The sequence below is a fragment of the Emydura macquarii genome, unplaced genomic scaffold (genome assembly GCF_026122565.2).
Source record: "Emydura macquarii macquarii isolate MOO-44397 ecotype Brisbane River unplaced genomic scaffold, CSIRO-AGI_Emac_v2 contig_1363, whole genome shotgun sequence".
NCBI classification, from domain to species: domain Eukaryota; kingdom Metazoa; phylum Chordata; order Testudines; family Chelidae; genus Emydura; species Emydura macquarii.
This window is the reverse complement of record NW_027131500.1, coordinates 10910824-10934401: the sequence shown is the minus strand read 5'-3', so window position 1 is coordinate 10934401 and position 23578 is coordinate 10910824. Positions and strand designations below refer to the sequence as shown.

Here is a 23578-nt window from a genome sequence, read left to right as displayed (position 1 = left end):
TCATTCTTAGACATGAGCTCAAGTGATGCATGTGACTGACTGAGGACCTGTGGTAACTTGCTGACCAATATGATAGAATGGAAGAGTTTACTACTCAGCCCAGATATCCCCTTCAGCTATCTTTGGGTACCTCAAACCCTGATGCCTTGTCTGAACAAGTTAATTGCACTGTCTTAGGATAAATTGGTGCAACTCCCACTTGAATGGGCACTTAAATAAGTTTAAGTGTTCAGTAAGGAATGACTTAAGAGCATCCACAAGGAGTTTCTAAAATTACTTAGTTAAATCAGTGCAACTGTTTTGCTTAGACAAAAATTAAACTTTGTCTTGGTTTGTTGGTATCCATAATAGTAACAGAGATTATCTTCTGTAGTACTTACTATAAGAAACAACTCTACCCTGGCAGGGAAAATGGACCAGAGAACTTTTTTTTCCCCTGTAATGTTGAGAGAAGGTCTGAGACAACCACAAAAATGTAAGCATGTCTAATTCCACCCAGCAGAGGGCAGTGCTACATGATCATAAGAGCATGATCTAAGTAAACACACCTGACTGTTCAAGGGACAGAAGATATTAGACTCTGGATATAAAACCATCATTTGGTTGTTTTAACATATCAAAATTGGGGAATTATAAAGGAATAAATACCATGGTAGAACTGTTCGTAATTGAATCACTTTTGTACAATGCTTATCTCTGAATATCTCATGCACCTCATAATTACTGTTCATGCAGGCACTGCCAGCAATTGTCTTAAATCCATTCAGTCAGTAAAGACCTGATCCTGCAAACACTTAGATATGTGCTTACCTTTACTACTTTGCCACGGTGCTTTGTCATGCCTATTGCCTAAATGTTTGGAGGATCAGGTCCTCGGTAACTCCATTTATATACCTTATGCTACCACCTACCCAGTTTCTTTTGACTAAAAGGCTGAGTTAGGGATGGTCTAGTTCTGTTAACATTGAAGCTAAGCAGTAGCCAGGCATGTTTAACATTTGTAATAAATACAAATATTTATATGAATATGTGGAATGCACTTCTTGAATATTTATAGATTTTTCAAAAACAGTTGCAGATCTCATAGTTAATGTAGCTCACATTTTCGATGGCAAACAAATATACAATAAACTGGGGCTGGTGAGTGCGCTAGGACAATGGCAGAGCCCTCTTGCAGAATCTAGGTATCACATAGGAAGTTTAAAAACTGAAAAGACCCATGGGAAAACCATATAGTAGGAGGAAGAGACAACAGTTGGAGAACATGAGAAAGGAAAATATCCAATCAGTGAAAGCATCATTATTTAATATTAATTCAGCAGCATTCGTGGCACTCTACAAAACAACACAAGCTCAGAATTCATAGCAAATTGAAGAATGTGGAAATTACACAAGTGTGGTCGGCGTCAGCAGGTCAGGTCAGTCCAGTGCTGGCTGGCACCCGCGAGCAGGGATTCTCTTGTAGCTAAGACAGGAGAGGCTTGTGCTTTTGGAGCAACTAAGTTATAGCCCCGTGCAGTATAGCTGTGACGGCTCAACTTCCGCGTAGTGTTAGCTCAGGTATAACTCGTATTATCCCTAACCCAACTTCCATCCACAGCCGAGGAGCGGAGCTTGCTGCCGCACCGCAGCCAGGTGAATGGCCCCTGCGCGCCGGACATCGCAGCAACCGCTCTGAGCCCCAGCCTAAGGGCGGCGGGTCACTCACCCTGCGCTGCCCGTGCCCCCGCCCGCAACCTAAGAGGCGCGCGCGCTGCCACGCGAGAACTACCAGGAGCTGCCTCGGTTCGCCCTATTCCCGGCGGGGCGGGGCGGGGCGGGGCCTGGCTCGGCGGGAAAGGGGCAGGCCGGGCGGGGCCTCCATTCCAGCGGCCCTACACACCGGAAGTGGGCTGCGGCGGGGCGGAAGCGGCAGGTTGTCCTTATCACTGCGTCTGTGCGTGTCGCGAGGAAGCGCCGCCCGCTCACGAGCAGAGTAGTGCGGGGGTGGGGCCTGGTGCTGGCGGCCTGGGGTGCCCTGCCCTCTCGTCTCGTCTCGTCTCTACCCCGCCCCGAGGCGTCTCCGCTTTGCCTCGCCCCGGGCCCGGACTCGGAGCAGGAGGATGAACGAGCGCCTCCCCAGGGAGCAGGCGGCGCCACCTGCCCAGGTATAGCGGGTCCGGCGGCGAAGGGGCGCGGGACTGTGGCCAGCGGCGGCGCTACGTGACGGGGTCGGGGGGGTGCAGCCCGGGCCCCGCAGCCCCCGGCCAGTCCCTGTGGGCTGCGAGATAGATGGGGAGAGTCTGGACCGGAATCAGCGCTCAGGCGTGGGGGAGCAGAGGGAGGCGGGAGAGTGGGGGGTCGGATTGGGCTGGGGGGGGTAATTCTTGGGTTTAGGGGCGAGGGAGGCATCAGTGTTACCCGAGCCTGGGGGATTATGGCGCCTGTATGATGTTGTGCCTATTCCCACGGGTCTCCGGCCAGCCGGCTCCTCTGCGCCTGTCTCCTGTGCATGTGTCCCTCTCCGCAGAGCCCCTGTCAATGCCTGGATCCTGAGGTAGATAGGTAGGTTCTTTGGCTGCCATGCGTGCAGTGGGGGAGACGCCGAAGGTCCGTGTTCCTCTGTAGTCCTGCCAGTGCCATGGTAATTAAAACAGTGACGACGATTTCTGTCTGAGAGAGTGTTTGTATTTTCGGAGTACACGAGGGGACGGCATACACATTGGCGGCCTCCTAAGGACATATGAGGGAGGTAGCTGAATTCCTGATTTTTCTCTTGCAGATGTTTAACATCATTGCTTCAGAAATGGAACTCTTTGCTAGTGTCTCTCCAAGCATAGAGCAAGGTCTTTCTCCTTAGAAACTCACCATCTTGAATATTACTGTATAGTCGGCTACTACAATATTTGTCCCTTTGGTGCACATGCTCCCTGTTTCACCAATGAATAATCCTATTTGCTTGTGTTTGCTCACTTCACATCACCTCATGGCCTGGCAAGATGGCTGTAGCACAAGGAAGATTGGAGCATATCATTGTGGCACCTTAAGTACTGTAACTAGAGGAGATATGTTAGAAAGATTGGTACCTGGAATTGACATCGGGTCTCTTATGTTCTTTTGCAAAGTACTAGTTCGAAGTCACCAAGCCAACCCCAAATATTAGAACATGGCGGAAAGCAAACAAATGTTTTTTTGGTTTTTTTTCCATTTTCAGATGAGCTGTATTAAAACCACATTTTGATTGATTTTTAAACACTGATAAATACAACTGCATAAAGCTTCATTTTTCGTAGCCAATACAGAAGTACAGTAACAGTGTCATATCGTAAAGTTGTTGTCACTCTTCTGAATTTGTTAATTAGGTAAAATATCAAGAAAACAATTTTTGAAGTTTCTGGTACCAATTTGTTTTAGAAAAGAAACTTCAGACATAATTTAAAAGTATCGAAGATAATAATATAAAGAAAAGATGGGAGCCTTCTGAAAAATGTTTTGTCTGTACCCACATTTCACGTTGTGAGATCTCTGAAGTTTATGGGGCAAACTTTGGGCAGGGAAACTAAGTCATTATATTGAGGTACCATATTCAAATTGCATTAGTACTTTTTGTTTTCAGTTGCATTGTGATGCCCAGCCTTATTACACAGGAGGGCCACATTAACTTAAGCATAATCTTATGTGGGCCAAACAGATTGTTTTGTATGAGTTTAGATAGATAGTTGTTTCTTTTTACAGTATTGTCTATTTAAAAACAAAGAAATCAGTGCATAAAATGTGTATCAGAATTATATAAAACAGGAAAGAACATAACTAAACTAAAATGATGTAAACATGACGACAAAACACTAATGAATCGGCCATTGGTATACTGTGTTGAAGGAGACCACAGGCCTTATGAAATGCTCTGGTGGGCACCCCTCCATTGGAAAAAATGCTTATCTCTCCTTTACCAGATGTTTATGATGGGATCAGGGCCTGTAACCTATGGCAACATGAATGAATACTTATAGATAGTGATTTTAAGTGAGTGGTAAATTCATGCTAAGACTCGAAATTCAGAAATGGTATGGCTATTGTATCTTTTCAAGGCATGTCACTGGTGTTATACTGTAAAGATTAAAAAATGCATCTTCATGTAATAATGGGAAATTAATAAATATAGAGTTTCAAATATAAAATTCCCATGTATCCTCTCCTCCCCCCCTCCAAAAAAAAAAACCGTACAAGCTACAGCTATCAGTTAATTGAAAACGTTGTTATAAACATAGAAATCTTAAAAATGCTGCAGTTAAGGTTGTTTGTGGACCTTAACTCTGATGTTTCATGGTTTAGATTGTAAGATCTTGGGGTAAGAAGATGCGCATTTTTATGTTTGTGCAGCACCTAGGATGACGGGGCCCAGACTGGTTTGCCTCTAAGTGTGACCACAATATAAAGTTTAATATATTTCTACCTAATGGGGATTAGACACATATCATGGGTATTGCAATGGCTTTAGAAACACTTTGTTTCATTTTCACTTGTAACCAGTTAAGTGAACTCCTTTATCTTTCTTGCCAAGCTTTCCAGAATACCCCTATTCTCTCACTGTTAACTGATTGGGCATTGGTGGTGATATACCCAGCCCATAACCTTGGAGTCATCTTCAGCTATGTCTTCATTGCCAAAAAACAGACATATATCTATAGCAAAATATCTGATTCTCAAGTCAGCTATCTATTGCTGTAAAAGCCTAGTGGAGGGATTTGAATGATCTTGTCTCCATTTGATCCCTTTTTCCCATATCAAGTTCAAATTTACTGTCCACACAATGTAAGCCATTCACAACTTTGTTCCTCTGAACTCTTCCCTTGACCTGTTGTGTTGCCCTTCATCCCCTCTCCTCTTTCAGTGATAGACACAAATGTAAGCAAGGTAGGCATTCTCCCACAGTCATTTTTGTACTTTAGCCTGTGCTGCTTCCTGTGCATAGAATGTTATCCTTGAACTCATCCCTCAATGCCTACACGAGATTGGCCAATGGATAATGAATAGCTTATGGTGTAGTCAGTTGTAACTGATGTATATTAATTTAATAACACAAATCGAATTTATATACATTTATATGATTGTAATTGTCTACCATGCTTCATATATTGTCTTAGGCTCTGATCCTGCAAATACTGCTTAATTAAGCATGAGAGTAGTCCCACTGGTGTATTTGCAGGATTGGGGCCTTAGACTGGAGCTAGGACTGTCTTTCTATGCATGTGTGTTGACAGTGGTTAGGATGCTGTAGCACTATCTGACTACAAATAATACTACTTGCATTACTCATCATATTTAGGTGATTTTGCAGATGTGATGGTACCAGCTAACTTCCATATTGTGAACGAGGTAATGGTGCGTGTCAAGCCTATTCCTATAGAGTAGGGTCTTGCAAGCCCATGAAGCTAGAAGCAGTAGAATTTTAATTTGTATATAGAATGGATTAATTAAATTTGTATGCTCTTTGTTATAGTTAGAATAGTAAATGGGAGAGTGTATTGTATCTGCACTACATATGGATAGGAGGTGAAACATGTTTGTGTGAACTAGAGGAGAGCCTTCAGCTGATAGGTGGTTTTTAGTGATTAGGAAAAAGTTTGGGAATAGAGATTTGTGGTGAATCAGCAAAGGAGAAGGGGGGTCAGGGTTAAAGTTGTTTGTGGAACAATCTTCCTGGCTTTCAAGCTTTCCATCTTAAAAACATTATTACAAAGTTATATTTGTAAATTGAAAACTCTTTAAGTAAATATTTATCTTAGCACTTGTTTTGGAACTCTTTCTCAAACAAATATTTTAATATATTGATGTGGATACTTAATGTAAATGTGTTTTTCTTTTATAAGTTCTTTGAACTTGGCTGTGATGATAGAGAATGTATGCTAACTGGACGATGGGAAGGAATGTAGATAGTTGGCTTGGGTATATATTCTGGCACTAATAAGATAAAATTGTCAGGTTAATAGGAGGTGATGCTTTCAGTTGGTCACTGACAGGTTAATACTTGCTAGGGACTGAAAGAGGAGAGTGTTGGAGGATTGCTCCAATTTATTTGTAGGTGATTGGAATCCCATTCCGCTATGCATGATACATGCCTACTAAATATAGCCCTCTATGAATGGAAAGAAACAGGACATTGTGAGCTGTACCATTCTCTATTTCTCTCTAGAGCCTACATTGTCTGAAGATAATTCCCACCCTTATCTGTCCTTCCAGTCTTCATCTTTTCCCCTTGAACTTTCTAGTGCTTGGCCTGCCTTTACTCCTCACTCAGCCTCCCAAGGCCTCTGCAGCTTGTGGGCTTTTCTTTAAAGGAAGCTGAAGCCTAGTGGACTGTGGGGCTCTTCTGCCTCCAGCTGCCATGCACCCTTTCTTTATATGATTGGTAGAGAATTAAGATTGTTATAGGGCACATGGCATTCATGGATTTCTTTATTTTCCATTTTGAGTCTTATGACTTCCAGTTTTTTTTATCCTGCCAAGTGAATTGCCATGAATATGGGGGAGGCTGCATTGCACGTGAGGATTCTTCTGCCTAAGAAGCTTAGCTGATTTTACTTCCACTATCCAGAAAGTAATGGTGACTCAGCAAGTGGCATGACTGTTTTTATGAATGGAGCTGCTGAATTGGAGAACAGAAGTAGTGGATAAAGACAGACACCACCAGTCCCTCCTAGTGGAAGAGGTGTGAGTACCAAAATATCCATGGCCAGTACAGAAACATGAGTGCTTTTGGGTAGCAACTGTTTCAAGAATCAAGAGGAAAGAACAGAGCCTTGGGAATGAGGTAGGATAGGAAAAGACCCACCCACCCAAGATTCAAGGTCTTAATTACATTTTTTTAAATCTACTCAGCCTTCCTACACTCAGAAACATTGGGTGCTGCAATGTTTAGTGTTGGAAAGCCTAAATCCCTTTGTAGGTCTAGCCCTTAGTGCTTATGATAGAGGCAAGATGAAATCCTTCATCTACAGATACAAAATGGTATTTATCTACAGATGAATGCTGTGAATGCTTCTTCTTATGCACCCATGCCTCACTCCTGTTTTGGAGGGTGCAAGAGGGTGGTGCCCATGCCCATTCAATCTTTATACTGAATGTTATGCATAATAGGTTATATTACCTCTGTATTTGGCACTGGTGCAGCTGCTACTGGAATACTGTCCAATTCTGGTGTCCACAGTTCAAGAGGGATGTTGAAAAATTGGTGAGAGTCAGAGAAGAGTCACAAGAATGACTAAAGGATTGTAAAGTGTGTTCTAGTGAGACACTGAAAGACTCAATCTAGTTAGTTAATCAAGACCAAGCTATTTTTGAGAATATGGTATTCTGGGAAATGTTATAAATCCTGTATCTCCAATGTTTTCAGATTAATCTAATTTTTGCCACATAAATTCTTTTCTATCTAGAGAAAATATATATAAAATTTCAGATGGGAAGCAGCTTCTTTTTTAATAAGATAGGGGTCAAAAGGAGAGATCAAATGCAGAATTAAAATGAAAAGCTGTTTACTTACAACCCTGAGGATGGAATCATTTACCATGGGTTCATCCAGTGGTTCTGGATACTGTATGAAATATTTAAATATTTTTTTAAAAGGTGTCCACATTTCCCTACTTTTACCTTTGATTACTTTATTCAGGCCATTTAATTTTTTTTTAAAGTTAATTCCACAGTTCCATAATATCCACAGTGGACATTAGTTTACTTGTCCTGTTGGCCTCGGTACACAGAATCGTTCTCTGCTACACATTGTTGCTTGTAAAGAGAAGTGTTGTTTGTGTCATAGTAGATTAATGTTGGTAGAGGATCACAGGAGTAAGAATTAAATATATTTTTAAATGGCTTGTTTTTTCTCTTAGGTCAGAGCTGGGAGCAATTGAGCAAGAGCCAGCAAGGATTGCTGCAAGAGATTTGGATTGGGACTGAGAGAATCAGATCAGAGTGACAACCCAAGAGGGTGGCAGAAAGTGGTTGAGGATTATATTGAGTTCTCCAGATCTTGTTTGCAAGATCCCAAACTCTAATTCTGCATTTAAACCAATGTAAAATCCAGTGGATTATATACTTCCTTCTATGGTTTTTATTAAGGTAGGGAGTTGTTGTCTTTTGATTAAGCTTCCAGTCTAATGCCCTATTAATGAGAATCTTCTTAATTGTTGTTAAATGCAAGTAAGTCTAGGCTCTGAAGTGTACAAAAGAGTAAAATCTTTTAGGAAGATCTTCAAAGGATATTGACAGTATAAAAATCATATATAAATCCCTGTATGTGTTTTAATGTATTAGATTTTTAAACTCTAAATTTTAGTAATTTATCTTTTTACTGTTTATGTAGTTTTTTTATTTACATGGACAGTGACATGATCAGTTTCATTTTCTGATTTTCATGCACTAACAAAATGGTAATGTGTATTAGTTCATGGCCCTCCTAAGGAACATTTGCATTTAAACAAAAGTAGTTAAAAATAACACTGGAAACCTTTTACTTTCGGGGTTTGTTAAATTGTAACTTAAATTTTGGGCTTAACCCATGTGAACAGTGACTGCTCAATTACGTGATTCAGCCTGAATTCCTGTAAGCATGGAGAGACACTGTCGTTTTGCATAGTGTGTCTTTTATCTATTTTGAAGTTAAATTTCTTTGCCACACTCTGTGGCTGTACATATCCATCTGTAAGTTAATATTTTATATTAGATTTAATATTCTTGATTGCAGACCTTTTGTTACAGTTACACATTCCGTTGAATTTAATTGTTACTTTCTTGAATACATATTAATTATATAAGTCACTGAAAAGGGTTTTTATTGTATTTTTTGAAAATTATGTAACGTCTTAACTTCATGAACTAAATTGTGAAACCCATGTATAAAGACAATATTCTGACACAAATCCTTTGAAATATTATTTTCTAAATGTATCACATCTTTATGTACAAGCAGTACATGCAAAATGTAAGCTGAGAATTTTCTGGGTCAAATGTTAAAACCTGCCTCCAATTTTTTTATGAAAGATAATATTTTTAATCTGGTTTTTGACACTCTAGATTGGACAAGACAGTGGTAGCGCTGATGAGAGGTTAGTTGGCATAAATAAAAATGTATCTAATATCTAGTGTCGTTGGGTTGATCGCGAACTACTTAAATCTTTTACTCTCATGTAGAAGACTTGAGCGGAAGCTGGAAATATGCTAGCGGGAAAAGCACTGTGACCTTTAATGTTAGTGATAGTGTGGAAAAAGTGAGGTGTTGGGTTTGTTCTTTGTTGTTTGCTTGTTTTTTTGTTTTTTATATGAGCCATAAGATACTTTTTTGACTTTCTAGGAGACTAGAAAACTGGAAGGTTCATCCATACTGAAGCTACCAAAAAGGTCTCCTCTACCATTCTGGTCAAGTGAAATGTCTTTTGTAGTTGTCCTGTTGAACACCTGACTCGATCTGAAATTTATGGCTTGTCCTGCTATCCTGCTGTAGCTGAGTGTAAATTCTACCTATGCTGACAGGATGGGATTTCCTGACAGCACAGGTAATTCAATTCCCTAAGAAATAATAAAATTGAATAAAAAAGTAAAATATAAATGGTTTCATGCTTCAGGTCAGGAACATATGCTCCCTCAATGTTAGTTATGCATTACTGTCTATTTCATATTTTTGTATTTTGATATAATTTCTAAAATTGTTTTTTTTAATTTATAGCTCCTGTTGTCTTTTGAGTGTTATAGTCTAAAATGGGGGTGATGTAAAGATGGATTTTATTATTTATACATTTGATTAAAAAACACAAACAATGGTTATACCTGAACTCAAGGTGCTCTAACAGCATTTAAGTGTACCATTAATTAAAATATCACCAAATAGCTAATATCATAGCCCAGCCAATAAATGTAGCCATCATTTTCATTTCAGTGCCCCAAACACTTATCCTTAGCCCTCCTCAAGTTCCTTATTAACTATGTGGCTTTAACAGCATGCCCAGAATGTCAACAGTTTTGTTAGGCCTTGTCTACTTAAATTTAAACTATCCTGTGCCCAAAATGTAATGTTAGAGGCTGTTGCCTAACAAAGCAATTTTAAATGTGTTCCCTTATTCCACAAGATTTCTCTTATTTTATTCAGCTTCCCACATTTGTTGAAGTTACATGTGACATGAAGTTACATGCACAAAACAAAATTGTAGTATTCAATCAACAGATGCAGTAATTCTAGCTGAGGATCAGAGAGTATTGCTCTACTAACTTTTCCACTGGAGTTGAGGTTTCATTCATTTCACACTGCTTAAATATTATAAATCTGAAAAATAGCATATAGTTAAACTGTTTCTAAAGATATGGACTTTTGCTGTGGACTAACATGCAGAATTTCTTAAAATATCATGTAACCCATAAAGTAGAAATCACTTGGACTGTTTGTGTGAAACATACAAGAAACATGAGTTTCTTTGTTTAAAACTTATTTCTTGGTGACACAACTCTTAACCCCAATTATGCACTTTGGGATTTCACTTGCCCAAATTTTGGTTTTTTTTAAAAGTGAAAACCATTAGAAATGTTTTCATGAACTATTTTAATAATTTCTCATGGAAACAATTAATAATCTTTTGAAAATACAGGAAACATTGAAATATTTGTTCTCCAAGCTGAGAGAAATGTAAAAAGTAAATAGCATGAACAGTGAAAATAAAGTAGAGATCATTTTAAGCATCCTTTAAATTATCCAATAAAGTGTAAAGCACATTTTAAATAAGCTATTTCAGTCTGATTGTCTTGTCTTTGGCTTCTTGTTCATAGCAGATCCGTGTTTGGAAAAAAAAATGCTTAATATGTTAAATGTCAACTGACTTCCCTTTTGTTTCCCACTAACTTCACAGAACCAGTGAGTGAAAATGAACTAACAAATCTGTTTTCTTTCTAGAAGTCTCCCTCTTTTTCACTGATGTGTCCTTTTTTCTTAAATTTATTGCTTCTGCTGCTTGCTTTGCAGAAGGCCTCTTAGCATTTATTTTAGTTATAATCTTTTAAAAGAAAGTCAACATACTGAATTTTTACAATCGGAAAATCAAATGGTGAAAATGGAATATTTAATAACTCTGTGTCCCACAGATTTTTCAGTTGAGGTCTCTTCTATATTGGGGAATAGGCTGATGTACACTTTTCCCCCAAACAAAAAGACAAATTCTGGATATGATGTGAAACAAAACTTTGCAAAATTGTCATGAAAACTTGCCAATTCATGCACAGATTTTTCCCCATGATTGATTGACAAGTATTTTCCCAGTATTTTATTTCTCTTACCAAAATAACAAACACTTGTATTCTACAGGCATATGGGTAAGTGGAATTTTGTAATGGTTGTTTTAATACCAAAAATCCAAGAACCCGAGAAACAAATTTTTTTTTGTGCACATTTTTAAAGAATCGCCTTTGGGGAAGTAGTCTTCTCGCAAAAGCCTTTTAATTGGTTGTTTCTAACAACATTCCGTTGAATTCCATTCCATGATCTCTTTGGGCTGCTTTCATTCTTTCTCTTTAAAATAGTCATTTTACCTCTTGGATTGCAACCCTTGAAGTTCTCTCTTTAAAGGGTGATCATGCACAGGACCTCCTGCCACATTCTCCTTATCAATTTTTAGAGCTCCCCTAGGTAGCCACAAGATGTCTGAAGACAATACTTGCCATCTACCTGGTTCAGCCTTACGGTGGGGAAAGCAAAATGCCTCTTGAACAGGAGGTTGCCTCAGTCAGAAGTCAAGCATGTTACAATTTTTTAATTCATACTTCATTAACACTAAAAAGTGAAAGATCTAGGTTTTGTTTAAAATCAGGATCTCTGGTTACTTTTTTGAAAACTGACTGAATTTCCTATGGTTGCTTTAAAAATCACTAAACATTTTTTTAGCGTTACAAATATATATATCTAGCAGATAAATTTTGCTTAGGTGAATTTAGCCATTACTTGTTACATCAGGATTTGCATGTAGGGTTGTTGGTGTGCACTAATATAACTTTTTAAAAGGCATATTACATTAACATGTTGGACTAGAAGACTTCCTGAGGTCCCTTCCAAATCTATGATTGTTTAAAATTTTACTATAATTTAATTCCCACCAGATTATTTAGCTTTAAAAAAAAATGTTGTGTCACTATCAAAATATACATTGTTTCTAAATAGCCATTGTTTATTTTGTTACTGCTGCATAGGCTTCCAGCTGCCAAGGAGGGTACAAATTAACCAATTAACTTTATTTCCAAAAATTTTCCACCATAATTAATGGTACTTATGAAACTAAAGAAGTAAAAAGGATAAGTGCTGTTGGCTCTTGTGCCATTTCTTAAACAAACAGAATTTGATTTATTAAAAGATATCACCTCACTCACCTTATCTGTTTCTTAAAGCTGATAGTGAATAGACTTCCATCTAGCCGATAGAAGTTTTCAAATTTCTAGATAGATTTTACACACTGTATTAAAATTCCAAGGGCTTTTTTCATTGGTAGTATACCTTTTAGGATACATTTCAGGCCATAGGATTATGCCTGTGTGTATCTCTAATCTGGCTTTGCCAGTGGAACTGTTGCTTTGTGATTTTACCATATCCTATTTTTGAAGAGCATAAAACAGAAACACATTTATGATTAGTGAGATTTCATGCATATTTATTCATGAGGGATTCAAAGGAACTTAATTTTGTAAGTTAGAGCTTCATGGTGCTATGAGAGAATACATTTTTTTCCCGCTAGCTAGACTTAAATAGCTAAGTTAGGTGTAAACTTTCTGGTTTACAAATATTTTCAAGCTGAGAATGTGTGTGCTGAATTTTAACCATGTTTATTTTGACTCTGCAAAGATACTGACTCCCATATCAAATAAGTAAGACAGGGTAGAATTTCCAAAGAAACGTATGGATTGGTCTAACCATGTATTTTTGTGTTGGTATAATCTCTATGTGGATGCAGTTGTAGTATAACTGTCTTATACCAGTACAGCTAATTCCTCTTCCTGGTATACAGGTATAATCACTCTTATGCTGATTCTGTTAATGGTGTTGTGGTGCTTTAAGTGTACTGGTATAGTAAAAGTGGTACAGTTTGTGTGTGTGTAAAGATCAAGTCCTACTGACTTTCAGTGAGATTTACAATCCTAAATGCCAAAGTCACTTGAAAATGGGCCTTTGGCTCCTAAGTCACTTCAGCACTTCTGAAAATTTTCAAAATATAACTGATCCTTAACTACAGTGGCACTACTGTGCTACTGTAATATTAGGAGTCATATGATTTGGAGCACGAGTTCAGTTGTTATCATAAGTAGACTAGTGCCATTTTCAGTATTTTAACTGCTGAGTGAATGCATAAAAAGTGCTGTCAGAGATGAATATTTAATGGTAACTGATTTCAAGAGGACAAGCAAGTTCAATAAAGAGGTAAAAATCCCAATCAGTATTGGTATGTACCATTCAACAGTTTTTTCACTTTTTATTGTGCCTTAACTCTTTTTTTTTAAACTCAAGTTCAGTAAATTTAATGTCTGAGAGAAATGTTATCTTAAGACAGTGGAATATGGAATCTATAATTTTGGTGTGTGTACTAGCTTCTGTTTAAGATTATAACATAAATGAAAAATACCAGATTGTATTTCATGCTTTATGGATATTTAATTGTGTGTAGTATACCGCAAAGGTAAACTTCCAGCTCTTTTTCCTTTTTCCGTTTTATTGCTGAACTTCCATATATAATGATTTTCCAATCTAGAGTGTCTGTATTCAAATGCAGCCTTATTGTGCATTCTTTTTTCTGCAGGAGGCATTAATCTCTTATCCTTTAAGTAGAATTTAATGAAACTGGGTAATGGTTTTATATATTTATTTTTAATTGACTTTTAAAGAACTCCATTGTATTTTGTCTCCTCTTCTATGCTGAAAGTTGTTTGAAATTTTTGTAATGTTAACTTGTTCTATAAATACATCAGGCAACATGTAAGTCAAATAATATGGGGAACATAGCTGTATTCCCTTTTCACCACACGATGAATATAAATAGTCTAAAACTGATATAACTTGTCTTGATGCTTTTTGTTATTAAATGCAAATGACAGGAGGCAGTTTCCTGTTATTGGTGGCAATACTTAACAGGGTGAATAAAAATCAATTATTTTTTCTATTAAAAACAACAAAAAAGAATTGGACTTTTTAATTGTTAAATTATAATTTATATTTCTTTTAAAAAATAAACCTGTTTAAAATTAAATCTAAATTTAATACAATATATGTTAAGGCCTAAACTTACTATAATTTCTTAAAACTTTTAAACAATAAATAAATCTGCTGTTTTATTAAATTCTAGTTACCACTCTAATGCAGCTTGAGACAAGTAATGAGCAAAAAGTTAATAAGCGATGTATCATTCAATGCTTTCTAATGTACTAAAAATGTACGATTAATAAGCATCTGAAAACATTAAGTTATAAAATTGCTTAAATAGATGTATGTAGTTTTATAATGTACTCTCCTATATAGCAAAAATGTACTAAATCTAGTGTAAGGTTTCTATTTAGTTGTAAATCAACGTGTTCTAATGGTTATATCAACCACTGAGTGTACTTTTATTTAGAAAATAACTGATGTACCAATGGAAAAGTTTATTAAAATCAGTGATTTAAATCACGGCTTTCCACTTGGTGATTTAAATCAGTCCACCCTGGTATATATTATTACAGCTATTGTCCTTTCCTTAGTGGATGTTGTCCATAACCTCTGTGTGGGGTTTGTTTGTTTTTTTTAATGAGGCTACTCTATGTATGATTAACATAATCTACTTGATCTTTTGAGCGTCTTGAGACATAAGACTTTTCACTGGCTCATATATCTGTAGAACTTTCAAGATACCATTTTTTTCTGTTGGTTTGAACTATAAAAAGCATCTATACCCAAACTCTGTGTGCCCTGCCAATTATTTAAAACTATAAAATCAAATACAGATTTCAGTCAACTCACCCTTTCAAGAAACAGAAACTATGAATACAAATAACTCCCCAACACACTACTAGGGTGACTAGGGAATACTCTAGCCTCCCTTAATTCTCCTCAAATGTCAGGCAAAACAAATGAACCATGCAGCATGCACTGAAAGTTGTGCTCCAAATCATATGATTCCTAACATTACAGTAGCACAGCATTACCACTGTATACCAGATCATTTACTTGTTTTAATCAGACTGATGAGTCCTACATTCTTTGTGCTTGTGACTCTGAGATAATTACAAACCCAATTCTGCCACCCTTTATACATTTAGTAGCACCTAACTTTGCAAACAGTTGCACTGAAATTGCTGATGGTGTTCAGTGTGAGTAAAGGTAGCAGAGTTAGATCTTAAAGGAGCATTTTCTTGGTATCTGGTAAGGGCCAGGGGGAACAGTAAGTGTTCCTGGCTCATCTGACTGGAGTAACAATGCAACTGGTTGTGCTGGTAGGAGGAAAGAAGGATGCTTTATTTCCCTTCCATGTATGATGTCCCATTTTTTTCTGATTGACGCTGACCATCTTGGGTGAGCTTCTAAATTATTACAGCTCTTTCTACTGTTCCTTTCTACATTTAACTGAGTGTAAGGGATGTCTGTTTAATCCAAACATCTCCTTGATTGGTCAATTACAACTGGTTGGTAATTTTCTGTTTAGATTTTTTTGGGGCGGGGGATGGAAAATTCAGTGTGTTTACTGTTACAAATTTATGATGTAAGATCTACAGGTCATAACTGAAATTGCTTGACAACATCAATTACTGCATTTGTTACCAAGCAAATGTGGTGTTAAGAACATTAATTTTAACTGGTAACAATCTTAACTTTTAGGATATGTCTACTCAGCTATTGGAGTTGTGACTGCTACCCACACTAGCTAGATTAAAGCTAGCATGGGAATCAATAAGAGTGAAGCCAAAGCAACGTGGATTTCAGGGTGAGATAGGAATGTGATTATGTACCCAGGATCCTTATACAGTCCAGACTGAAGCCCGTGCTGTGGTGGCTTCACTGCGGATGGATTAAAGCTAGCTTGTGTATGTCTACAGATATTGCAGTGCCCCTCCGATTGCACTGTAGACATACCCTTAGAATCCTGACATTTTCCAGATTTTCAGCAAATATCAATAATTCATCTGTTTTACTGAAGTGTGTGAATATAATTACAATGAAAATGTTCATGTTTATAATCTCAGAGGTGTTGTAAATACTGTCTACTTTAGCCCCCTTTTCACCTGAAAGTTTCTTTCCGAGGGAGTTCCCTTGTATGCTTTGGAGGCAGTGTGCTGGAATGAGGGGGAAGAGATGTATGCATCACAGCTGCCACTCTTAACTTCCAGTTGTTTTTATCAATAATACCCAATTTGTTGTTTTCAGTTGTGCTGAGGTATTTATAAAAGTTAGTAGATAGGCTGCATGGAGGCAAAATAAAGAGCTGAAATTAAGTTAGTCAATAATCTGAGTGAATATTAATTTGAGCACTGTTGTGCAATTTATGTGAACCCTCTTGTTTTTTTTTTTTTTTAAACTTACCTTTTTACTTTCCAAGAAAGGGCCTGTTTCCCTTTGTCAATTTGGCTTTCTTTCTGCTATATACCTTTATGTGGAGGACACAGGTATTGAACATTCCTAGGAATCTTTGCTATTGAATTTATTATAATGGATATTAGCATAAGCAGGGCTCTCATTCTCCTGTGGCCAGTGTAGGCCATCTCACTCTATAGAGAGCCCTATTTGTTGACTCAGATCACCAGTAAAACTTTGCTACTGCCTGACCTTTCATCTGTAGGTTTTGAATGATAGGCATGGCAATGGTCTAAAAAAGAGAGGTGCCTTTGATCCTGTGTACAGAAATCAGCAATACAAGACTTTCTAGTGAAAACTGATTGCATAATCTAGTTATCTTTCTAGGAAGACAAAGTGGGTGAGGTAATATCTTTATTGAACCAACTTCTCTTGGTGAAAGAGACAATCTTTTGAGCTAAGACACAACTCTTCTTCAGGTCTAAATATTTAATTATCCATGTTCTTCTTTGCATAGGTATGAAACAAATAACAGCTCCACTAATCAGTAACTACATGTCCTACTATGTGGTGTTTGTGGGCTCTTCCCTTCTCCCACCCCTCATTAGAAAATTCAGGAAAAATGGGCATAGTCCGAGTCCCTCATTCTTTTATTCTGATTTTAATAGTTTGTGTCAGATGCTTATCTCTTATCCTGCCTAGAATAGTGCTTCCTGGAATATCTTCCCTTTAACTTCCACCTTCTGCCCCCATTTCGGGGATCTAGTGTTTCTGTGCCTATTAGGGTATACTAATGTGTATAGGTGTCTGAGTGATCTCTGCAGCCTGTACATTGTGTGCCTCAGGAGAAATGGCTGTGTAACTCACTCAGCAGGTGGAGGGAAGAAACACAGTTAACTATAAACTTGAGTGTGGTTCTAGAGAAGTAGCCTGCACCTCATTATTGGATGGATTGGGCAATTCCAAGTGATATCACCTGGTCTGGTAGATGTGACACCACTTCTCCCCACTCTTCCTATGGTACCTCTGAAGTGGGCTCCTTCCTGCTGAGCTAGGTCCCTCTCCCCTGGATGGATTTTACCAGTCTCATGTGGGAGACACTCACATGTTATGCCTGAGTGCCATCCATGTACCATTCTCCCTTGTGTTTCCTCTCAGAACCAAACCTGCTATCCCCATATTCATCAGTCTTCAATGGTCTCCTGGCAGCTTATCCACCAATCTTGTTTTCAGGTCACATGAACACAAACGGTAAAAACGTTTTCAGCCAAACCATTTCATACAGCCTGTCTAAGGTAGGGATTCCCTGGTTTTTGGCCCTTTTGAGGAGGTAATCCCCTAGCCGAGTCTCCACTTCCATATAAATCAGCACAAGATCTGGTCCAAGAGGTGAATATAGCTTAACCACTCGGTAATAGCAACCATCATTAAATTTAACATCCCTGAAAGGGGAGAAAATACCAAAGAAACCTACCACTGTAGCATTTAGCATCAGAAAGGAGAACGGAGAACTACTCAAAAAGGAGGACGCTAGTTAAAGGGGAATGAAAAGAAACAGTTAAGAGTGAAAACCTGCAAACTGCATGGAATCTATTTTAAAACATCATAATGAAGATTCATACTAAATGCATATCCCAAATTTAAAAAAGCAGTGAGGACCAAAAAAAATGCCACCATGGCTAAACAGAGTAAACGAGGTAGTTAGAAGCAAAAAGGCATCCTTTTAAAAATTTGAAGTCAAATCCTACTGAGGAAAATAGAAAGGAGCATAAACTCTGGCAAGTCAAGTGTAAAAGTATAAGTAGGGAGGGCAAAAAAATTTGAAAAGCAGCTAGCAAAAGATGCAATAACTGGCAGGATTCCTGCTTCTGATATACTTAAAACAAATTTGTTGCTAATCAGTGGGGCCACCAGATGATCGAGGTGCTAAAAGAGCATTCAGGGAAGACAAAGCTGTTGCAGAGAAGATAAATGGGTTCTTTCTATAAGTCTTTGTTGCAGAGGATGACACGGAGATTCCCACACATCTGAGGAACTGTCCCAGATTGAGGTGTCACTAGAAGTGGTTTTGGAACATTTTGATGAATTAAACTGTAATAAATCACCAGGATCAGGTGGTATTCACTCAAAAATTCCGAAGGAACTCCAATATAAAATTACAGAACTGCTAATTGTGGTATTATTGCTTACATCAGCCTCTATCAGTTGAATAGATGATAGCTACTGTAACACTGATTTTTTTTTTTTTTTTTTTTTTTTTAAAGTCTCCAGAGGGAATCTTGGCAATTATTGTCCAGGATGCCTAACTTCAGTACCAGTGAAGTTTTTGAAACTAGTAAAGAACAGAATTATCAGACTTGTAGGTGAACATGATATGTGGGGAAGAGGCAACAAGGCTTTTGTTAATGGGAAGTCACGCTTCACCAGTCTACTAGAATTCTTTGAGAGGGGCAAGAAGTGTGTGGATGAGGATGATCCAGTAGATATAACATGCTTGGACTTTCAGAAAGCCTTCAACAAGGTTGCAAAGTAAGCAGTCATGGGATGAGAAGGCAGATCCCTCATGGATATAACTAGTTAAAAGATGGAAAACAAAAGGTAGGAATAAATTATCAGTTTTCATAGTGGGGAGAGGTAAATAGCAGGGTCTCCCAAGGGTCTGTACTGGGACCAGTAGTGTTCAACATATTCATAAATGATTTGGAAAAAGGAATAAACAGAGAAGTGACAAAAGTATAAGTGGGTTCAAAAAAGAACTGGATAAGTTCATGGAGGATAGGTCAATCAGTGGCGATTAGCCAAGATGGTCAGGGATGCAACCCCATGCTGTGGGTGTCCCTAAACCTCTGACTGCCAGAAACTGGGACTTGATGATGGGATGGATTGCTCAATAATTGGATTTAAAAAATTGAATTTAAATCAAAATAATTTTATTTTTAAAAATGAGATATATATTGGTATCCACGCTGGTCCTGGGATACCTGTACTCTGTATATCAGCTGTGCTTATCCCTCAGGTCTGACTCAGTTCAAACACTTATAGTTCTTTGCTTCCAGTGTTGTACAGTGATCAGACTGCCTTCCTATCACAACAGTACTGTTAGCTTTGTTTCTACTGCTAAGCATTTTTTTAAAGAGATTAAGGATTTTAAATCAGTCTGCCTCCACGTCTGTCTTACCTAAAGGCTGACCATGGCCTCATTGTAACCTAGGCAGGCCTTACTTCTTTAGAAACTCCCATCAGATCAGCATTTTGTTCTTTTCCATTCTAGGACTTTTCCAGTCCTGGTTCAAACCAGTTTTGCAGGTTACCTAGACAGGAGGCAAAAGCTTTGAAGTTAGTAGTCCGGGCATTGTCCCTTTAATACTCAAGTATTTGCAGAGTGGTGGCTATCTTGAGCCATTCTTTGCCTTATGCCTGCTTTTAGTCTCCTGTTGTATTAAACTGATGTAAACTATGTCTACACTTGCTGCCAAATTTTGGCGGCAGTTGACAGGAGATACGCTAGCTACTTTGTCGACTTACTAACTTCTACTTAGTGTTATCAGTTCGCTGCGCCGACAAGAAACGCCCTCCCATCGACAGTATTACTGCACCTGGCAGAGATGGATTAATAGCGTTGATTTCCGGGTCGATTTAGCAGGTCTCCACTTCCGTTCAGTTGATCCGGATAAGTCGACTTGCCGCCATCAGTCTAGACATAGCCATAGTCATACAGAAAACATCCCAATAACCAGGCCAATATCAATAGTCATAAATAATTACAAAGCATCCCCAAATCTGTTGTCCTGGGTAGTTGAATGGTGTAGTTAATAAGTCTTTCTTTGAATGTGACAGATGATTTGGAAGAGGTATAAAGTTTTGTTTGGATATTTGTAAAGGAAGGGAAAATTAAAGACAGATTATGTAGTTTTATTCATCTGAGTATGGTTTTGTGTGTTCTAATGTATATAAACACCAGAACTGAGCTGATACTAAACCATAAGAATCACAGTGACTGAAAAAACTTGAAGTTCCCAGTTTAATTAACATTTGAATATTGCATAAATAGTTTTGTTCGGTTAGGTGACTGATACCTAAATGTGCTTTGAGATTGACAGTGATAAGCAATTACTGTAGCAAGCAGGTGTCAGGGTAAATTTTATTTAAATGAAAGATGTGAAAGTGCCTAGGCCTCAGTGTATTTAGTTGTCAACAACATGGCATCTAGGCTAAATGTAAAAATACCTATTTCAGTGCAGCAGTCTCACTAGTAATGGCACAGTAAAACTTTTGTGAGAGGCAGATCTTGAACCAGGAATAAAAAATCTGTTAAACACATATGTAATCATATCGTTAGTGTAATCAAACAATTTTGTGAAGCAGAATAGGTGGGAGGTAGTGGGTGAGAGAGCAAAAATAAAATGACCAGGGGCTCTTCAGGACATATTTCATGTCTTGCTGTTTGCTAGCACATTGACTAATAAAGAGGGCTCTGAATCATAATGGGGCCTCTGGGCACATCTGTAATATAATTAGTGATCGCTTGATCTCTCTGTTGGGGTCCTGCTAACATGGTGGCACCAGAGAAATGTAGAAGTGGTGAATATGATGAAACATCAACACAAAATTCCTCAGCTATGTTAGAAACTATTGGATGTCATTGTTCTGTGGCTTACCCAGTTGATCTAAACAAATGTACTGGAACATTCACTGACTCCCAAAGGTTATCATGAAACTGAGAAAAGGAAATGATAATTGAAAGGCAGAATGGCACATAGCATGTGTGTTAAGCAGAGGGAAGGAAAGTCTGAAGCAGAAGCAGTAAGAGAATTTTTTAGGGAGTAACAGGAAATTGAGACTAAAAGGAAGGAATAGTAAATAGTTTTAATGATATATGACCTGATCTTGGGAGGTTCTGTTTTAACCACCCATTGACTTCAGAGGGTGTTGAAAACAGTTAAGGGTGCTAAAAACCTTGCAGGATTGGGCCAATAGAATGAGAAACAGCATCTGAGGTTTGGGGATTGTTTGATTAAAGTAGTAAGCTATAAATGGGAATTGATTTTAAATTGAATTGTTTAAATTAAATTGTTTCAAAGTTGGGCATTATATCAGAGCATTTCTAGTACCAGTGGTACCTGAATTGGTTTATCGAGTCAATGCAAGCAGTTTGTTTTGTGTAAACCAGTGCATTCCTTCTAACTGGGTTTTCATTTGCACATTGTGGCACCCTTCCCCCCAATTGCAGGCTCAATATTGAAGCAGGTGAATTTCCTGTGAATAACGTGGTAGAAGGTGCATATCTTTGCAGCATTTTATATTTAATATCTAATGTACAACTGGGAACCAACCATATTGTACATATAGCTGTATGTTTAATGTGCAGGGTGTGACCTTTTAAATCTATACTGAGCCACTTGCTTCCCCTTGATCTCTAGGTTGCACACTGGGGTGTTACCTGTTTTGCCTTTTGCAACTATAGCTGAGGTTAGTTCTGCTTTGAGCAGGGGGTTGGACTAGATGACCTCCTGAGGTCCCTTCCAACTCTAATATTCTATGATTCTAACTCTCCATTTCTTGAGGTGGATCCCACGATCTACTTCTAGACCAAACTGGGGTAGGTGCTGGGGTCCACAGATGTCCCTTATTTTGCCCTTTTGTGTGAGGATGCCTGGAATATTTTCTTCCCAGAGGTGGATGTCTGGGAATTGTTCAAGCCAACTCAACAGTTCTTTTTAAAAACAAATTATTTTATTTAAAAGGTGCAAAAGCATAGAGGAAAATGATTAAAGAAATGTAAATGCTTTTATCTGGTCATATCTTGGCTTTAGACTTCACAATAAGATAAGGCTGTCTTAAGTTACAGTAAAAGATGTACAGGATAAGAATTTAAATCATCTTAGAGCAAAACTGAAGTCTGACCTGCCCTTGCTCATCAGTTAACTATCATTCTAGTCTTTTGTTTTTTTCATACTATGTGTCTCCTTCAAGAAACCCATCCTGTCTGACTATTCCAGGTGTGAATCCATTATATTTTTTGTCTCTGTTACCTCTCTGAGTAGCCAAGTGCACCTGGTATTGATCTGTCTGTTGGCCCAGATTGAAACTCAAGAACTATCAAGGTGAATGGTGATGAATGAATTGATCACCTCCTGGAGAGGGAGACATCTCTCTCCAGTTCTATGGGGATTGTTTGCCCGGGAAACCTCTTGGAGAGTGTTAGGGTACACTGGAGACAGGGGACACATAGTTTGGTTACTCATCAAAATAAGTGGTACCCTTGTTGGAGGGCTAAACTTATGTGGCATATATCGAAGAAGTGGGGGACTCATTAATAAGGTGCATGCGGAACCCAAGTGGTGGGGAAGGTGGAGGATGTTTGGGTTTCTGTCAGGATGCTGTATCTGACTCCTGCTTGGCGGGTCCATCTTACGTGTCAGCTTTGGTACACTCTGCGGCTGAATACTGTATGAAAATGTGGTCTCACAGCAGTCTTACTAAACTCCTTGATACTGAGCTCAATAATACCATGTGCATGGTGTTGGGGACGCTCAAATCGACCCCAGTCGACTGGCTCCCAGTCCTATTACACATCCAGCCTCCACAGATTAGAAGAGCTATCAGACATCTTGCTTTCTGAACCATGTTAATGCAAATATGAGGATCCTGTTGCACAATGACTTACAGAACCAGCCAAAGACAAGATTAAAATCCCACAACCTCTGTGGAACTGCATCAAGACCCTTGCATTCAACTTTGATGCTGAGGCTCAATGGAGAGCCACATGAAGTGTTGCAACCACCCAAATGAACAGCTCGTCATTGACCCTGCTGAGGAACCATCGGGTTTTGATTTATGTCAGTCTGGTGCAGATTGAATTGCATCAGGACATCTCATAGGAGATGTGGACAAACCCTCTTTAAAAGGAAAATGAGGCAAACACCTGCATGCGACAGTGGTCACCAGTCACAAATGATGAAGCACATCCTATCTGAGTGTCCCCTTTGTTCTTTTGCCAGAGGCCTGAAGGACATTCACCAGCTCACTGCTGTGGCAATGTGC

The 23578-nt window shown here is 38.4% G+C and overlaps 1 long non-coding RNA gene across 2 annotated transcripts; it reads left to right on the top strand.

Annotated features, from left to right (window-relative positions):
• The first annotated feature begins 1883 nt into the window (after nucleotides 1-1883).
• LOC137155465 (uncharacterized) lies at nucleotides 1884-11081 on the top strand. 2 transcript variants are annotated; one of them, XR_010920480.1, is made up of 4 exons: nucleotides 1884-2147; nucleotides 6487-6690; nucleotides 7866-8094; nucleotides 9326-11081. It is a non-coding gene; the product is annotated as an uncharacterized lncRNA (long non-coding RNA). The 2 variants fall into 2 exon arrangements; XR_010920479.1 differs by lacking the exon at nucleotides 9326-11081 and having other exon boundaries at nucleotides 7866-9112.
• The last annotated feature ends 12497 nt before the right edge of the window (nucleotides 11082-23578 follow it).